We start from the raw sequence: 6,196 nt of genomic DNA on the forward strand, positions 1-6,196 counted from the left end.
ACCTTTCTTATTTCTCACTAATCATTTCTGACAAGTAGTTGGCAAGCTTCGCTCTGAGGAGCTGACCATAGGGTTCCAGGTCAAACTCACCCCTCAGGAAGAAGGAACATATGATGCCCAGGAATAAATGTCCTCCAACAGAGAAAAAGGACAGAATTTTACAGACACTTTGTACGCCTTTTCCTCCAGCATAATTACCTTATCTGTGATACAGTTTCACTGCTGTGATATGATTTAACTTTTTAAGGATGCCAAACTCATTTTGCAGGGTTTTAGCCTATTAACGTTGTCTTTTTTACAATGAAATATAGTGAGTTTTTGTTTTGTTTGTTTCTTGTATGATTAAACTCTCACCTTTAGATTATGTATGGTACAAGATAGCTCTGGTTACTAAAATTAACAATTTTTTTCTAAGAAATAGCTAAATTCTACTCAAAATATTAGTGACTATATCTTACATAGTAGATCCAATGTACTGCCCCTCATTGTGTGTGCTTGTGTGTGTATAAGTAGAAAAGAACTTAGAAAAGTCAAACGTTTGGAAGAAAAACAAGTAGTTATAAAATTTATGACAATTTATTGGATGATTGAAACAAGTCATATGTTAAAATTTTGTGATATGTAAATTTAATTGAAAGCTAACACTTTCCTCAGAATTTTTAAAACAGATAATGATGATTACATAGAAAATAACTATAAAACAGTAAGTACATATCATGCCAAATATAATTGCAAGTGTCTCTTATTTCATTTTATTAAAGTGAGTTTTAAGAACATATGTCACAATGTTGAGTGTGTCTCAAAATTCATGCTGAACCGCTTCATAAAGCTGCTGTAATTAATAGCTGGGGTTTTGGGAGTGACAAGGCTGTGAGGGCCCCGTCTTCATGAATAGGACTATTGCTTTATAAAAAGACTGGGAAGAACTACCTAGGTCTCTCACTCCATTCTGCCTTTCTGCTATGTCGGGACCAGCATTCAGCACACTATCTTACAAGAAGCACTGAATGGATGTTTATCACCAGCAAACCTACTTTTACCATGACCCTTGGATTCCCACACCTCAGCATTATTCTTTATGAATTACTCAGATTCAGTGATTTTTGAAATTGCATTCCAAATGAACGATACTTATGTCATAGATATGGAGCCAGTTCCAGATCCAACAGCAATAGTTACTTTCTGTGACTACATACTATAGCACTTTTTAGAATGATGCAGGAGACATTGTTTTCCTTGTCTATTTGTGCCTCCTCTTTCATCTGTAAATATTGAGAAAAGCACAATAATTTGTGAACAATTTTATATAATTTTAAGAAGTATGCACTTCATTCTATTACTAATATTTTTAAGGTCTAAAGATAAATAGATACTATGAAAATTAATATTCATTTCAAATGTACTATATGCCTTAAACAAATGGAAATAAATTTAAAAAAATTGAAGCTTCAATTTCTTAAAGGATATTGAGGATGGATTACTCTATTTGAAACAACATGAGTTCATTCTGATGGTAATTTTTAGTCATTCATTTAAATGGGATATTATAAAGTAAGTATTAATTGGATAAAATACAGAAACTTGAATGAAAATATGAAGTGATAAAGAGTCCAGAGAAAATTGTTCAGTTTGCATATAAATAAGGTAATTAGCCCCTCACCTACCAGGTAGAGGTTCATAACCCTAATTAAAATGATTACATAAACTTCTAAGACTTATTAGGAAAATGTGAGCAGGAAAATAAATATATTATTGCCCTCTATGTAATTTTACTTGAACTGAAGTTATAACATTTGCATATATTAAGTTGATTTACACTTTCATGAATATATTCATCTTATAGTTGAAGAATACTTATTTAAAATTAGACATAATACAATTTTATTCTATAGGAAATAAAGGCAAATAGTATGAGAACCAATTTTAGTGCTTTAATTTTTCATAGCCAGTATGGTTAGCCTATATACTTTCACACTCCATCACTTAACATCACTTAACAAGCATGAAGACTGCTGTTTAAAAAATATGTTGATGCCAGAGAATTTGCACACATCTGCAATCCCAGCACTCAGGAGGCTGAGGCAAGAGGGTCATTGCAAGTTTGACACCATCCTGGGCTAGAAACCAAGCTCAAAGCCAACATGAAGTGCAAGGCAAGATCCAGTTTCAAAGAAAGGCCAAAAAAAAAGTATGTTATTTTTAAAATAATGCAAAAGAGTCAAAATTGTATGCTTAACAAAAAGAACCAAATTTATTTTCTTATTAATAATTTTATTGAAAAAGTAATAATTTTATTGAGAAAGAAGTAGTAATGAGATGGTTTCAAAACAGGTTAGTAGGACAGTTACAATAATTGATACATTGCATAATGTTGTCTTTGTAGTAGTTATTCATAGTACAAGATGTATACTAGATATCTTGTCTAAACACTACTAGTCAAAACTTTCTTCTCTTTGAACTAAGACAATGCAGCTGTATATCTACGCTATTTTGTATATACAGATATATATTTTTTTCACTACAAAATGGTCCTTCATTCATATCTTCCTTTTTTGTTTACTTTTGTCAGAGATGTGTATTCCATTGCCATTCATATATTGTAGGTGCATGAATTCAGCAGAGTAATCTAATATAGTCCAATAGTCTATGATAGTAGTGGGTTATCCATAGGAATGGCAATGTCAGAAGCTGTCGACTTGAGCCTTTTACAGCTCAGTATATTAATATGGCTTTACATTTTATACTTCATTTTTATACTTTTCTGCTGGATGGTTAAGATCAACAATCAAATTTAAAATAGATCGAATTTTGATAGCTTGATAGTGTGAAATTTAGTACCTAGGAATGTTTGGTGACAAATGGAATATTTTCACAACTTAATATATCTCAAAAAACCAAAAAATGTATTCCTTAATTATAAAGGTAGAGTACACAACTATTGTAATATTAAATTTTTATGTGTAAATATTTAAAACAGTCAAGATAAGTTATTTTTCCTTAAACATATCTCTCTTCTTTTGTATTTTTTAGGGAAGGGTCTACAGGGTGTTCAGGGTCTCATTACTAGTTAGACTCACAGTATCCACTTGTTTACAGCCTCCTCCCTAGAGCTTGGATTACAGAAACCCAAAACCACACCCAGTCTCAATTGGTCTCAGAGTGTCCCAGGATAGGGGCTCTCTCTGCAGGCCCAAGACTTGAAATCCTGGACCCTGCTCCTGCTTGTAGGAGCTGCAATTTGCTGAGCTATTTGACTGGCCCTTTTAAACAAGTATCTTATGTGTACATACTACATAACATAATATTTTACTATAAAGAAAATGAGATATATCTTTATGAAGGAGAATTTGGAAGATGTTAACTTTTAAATGATCCATGTTAAAATAATCACTTGCAGAGCAAATGACTTCCACATATGACTTAGTGACATGCAGTTAAAAGAACACAGTACCATGTTTATGATGTTATTTCCAAAGATACAGATCTTATAAATGAGTCAAATTGATCTTTATGGGTGAGAAATATGCACTTTGAAAATATAACAACCAGTGAAAGAAGTTTAAATATTATGTGTTTGTTGTGATATGACAGACCCAAAATATAAACAGTTTAGAGAGCAGAATGAAACATAGACACATTGTGTATCTGGAAAGAAGAGACAGAGTAGGATGGGTGAATCATGAGAGTAAAAGCCATCAACTAAACTAATACATGTTCAAAACTATACCAATAAAAGACATTTAGAAAGCAATAATCTCATAGCTGAACCTTGCAACTTCAGATCAGTGAGCATATTACAAATATATTTAAATGTCAAACACAAGCAGAAACAAATACAGAATCTTGACGTGAACATCTCACTCAAAAAGAATCTGGTAAATTAAAATTTGAATAGATGTTTAAAGTAATATTCACCTGGCTTGTAATAAGAAAATATTCTGCATGTTGTGAAAACTACAGAATTATGGTACATTGTTTGATTTCAGAAACTATAGAGATGGAAATTCCATGAGGAATTCGTATCCTGGATTAGATCATTTTTCGATAAAATGAATCATGGTAGTTTTCTAAAATGAATGTATATTCCCCACGTGAATATTCCAAAGATGTTCCTTGTACTTTTTATCAAATATTCTTTTAGTAAATATAGCTTCATATAAATTGACAGATGATAGATAGATAGATACACACACACATAGATACATAGATGCATAGATACTTAGACAAAATACATAATATCCAGTAGACACGAAATGCCAAATTGATACTATGTTATAGTTATTTTTGTCTTTAAAATTAAAAAAATAAAATAATAAAAATTTCTGCAAAAAAATTAAAGAGTTTTCAAATGACTCTGGATAAGTCAAAGAAAAATCTCCACATATGCAATTAAAAAATTTTTTTCAAGTATGAAACCTACCTAAAATACAACTGATATAACATGAAAAGATGTTATTCCAAAAATAGTCTTTTCACATACAAAATATAATTTTCAATAAAAATAAAGATTTGATTGTTAGTCATGTTAGTATCTCATTGTTAAATTGACTCAGTTAAGCTTAGTCAAGTGATTTTTGGTTTACTTATTATTCTGCTTAACAAGTTAAAAGATAACATAAGTTACATAGTATCAAAATAAAATTAATAAATACATATGCTGTATTTTGCATGTTAGGGCTTATTATTATAATTCTTTATTATTTTATATCTGATTATTCTCAGTAAATTTATGCTTCTGAGAAACGTATTGTGAAGAGAATTCAATCAGTTATACACCAGATTTGAACTTGTCCCAAAAAAATAAAGATGGAAAATACCTACATGTAGTTAAGGGCCTCAACATATTTTTCCAGTTGCCTGATAATTTAGGTTTCAGGTAAAGCAGTAAGTATGAACTAACATCTCCTATTTTTCATTCTAATATTCTTAGATACATTCAATTGCTTACAATATGTTTCTTGTTTGATAATCTATACTCAAACCAAGGAAAACAATCTCACATCTTCAAATGCTTTGGTTGTTTTTCTCATCATTGGCACATGCCTAGCAAATGAAACTGAAAAGATGAAGGGTTTATTTCCACAGTCAGGGTCAGTTGGCTTCAAAGGTGGGAAGGTGGGGGTGGGAGGTTCTGGTGGAGGGAACTGCCACAGCATGTTGGCCAGAAACCAAAGAGAGGGAGAGAAAAGAGGAGTCAAGAAGAAAGAGAAAACCTTCCAGGGCATGCACCAGTGACCCATTTCCTGACCAGATGCCCCATCATAGTAGCAACTGAGCTAGTGCTTCCACATTATTCCAACATCTTCAGAACTACCTCTATTATCACACAAGTCTTGGGGAACAGTCTAGATCTAAGCCATAACATTCAACCTCTGGTACTAAAAGAAATCACAACCATTTCTTTATGAAACATGCATTAAGTCAATCTGTGAAAGTTGTCAAAGTTTTAATAGTCCCATTATTGAAAATTCCAAGTCCAAATAATCTTCTGGGACACAATGCAAAATGTTATCTGAGAACCGCTTTAAAAGCCATAAGGAAGCTAAATGTTTCAAATGGACAATAGGATAGCATAAATTATCCACTTCAAGAGAAAGAAATAGGAGAACAGAAAGTAATTAGATTGATGCAAAACAAAATCCCAGTAATCCAAATATTAAATCTTGTCACTGTTTATCAAGTAGTCATGGCAAGTTGAGGCAAAATATGAACTCTAAACTGTGTGGGTGTTATTTTGGGTTGCAATCCTCATGGACCTTCACTTGGAGTGGCTCTTTTCAATGCCAATTGCCTTCATCAGCTGATGTGCCATATTCCTTGGTTCTCTGAATTCGTGGGATGTCCACTGAAATGTTAGATTCACCTTCACAGCTTTGGGACCCACTCCCTTCAGAGGGGCATATGGTGTGATCTCCCTTGCTTTTGTTTGAAGTAGAATCCTGTCTGATTCCACAAACTTTGCACTCCATAGTCTCTCAAAGTAGAACTATGTGGACCATCCCAAGATCTGCTGCCCATGTGAGCAGTAGCCAGGCCCTGTTGTATCATAGCTTCAAAACATTAGACAGTCTGCATGGCTAAGCTCTGCTAATTGACTCCAGACAAATTTCTTAGGTAGCACTCTTTGAATATGGTGGTCTGGGGCTCTCATATTAAAAGTCATTCACTAAATGTCCTTCATTTGTACCCTTGAACC

The 6,196-nt window shown here is 32.8% G+C and overlaps 1 pseudogene; it reads right to left on the bottom strand.

The window, feature by feature from the left end:
- The window catches only part of LOC101592179, a 193,671-nt pseudogene extending 187,702 nt beyond the window's left edge, over positions 1–5,969 (bottom strand).
- Between the last annotated feature and the right edge of the window lie 227 nt (positions 5,970–6,196).

This window comes from Octodon degus, unplaced genomic scaffold, assembly GCF_000260255.1.
Source record: "Octodon degus isolate 3935 unplaced genomic scaffold, OctDeg1.0 scaffold00068, whole genome shotgun sequence".
NCBI lineage: Eukaryota > Metazoa > Chordata > Mammalia > Rodentia > Octodontidae > Octodon > Octodon degus.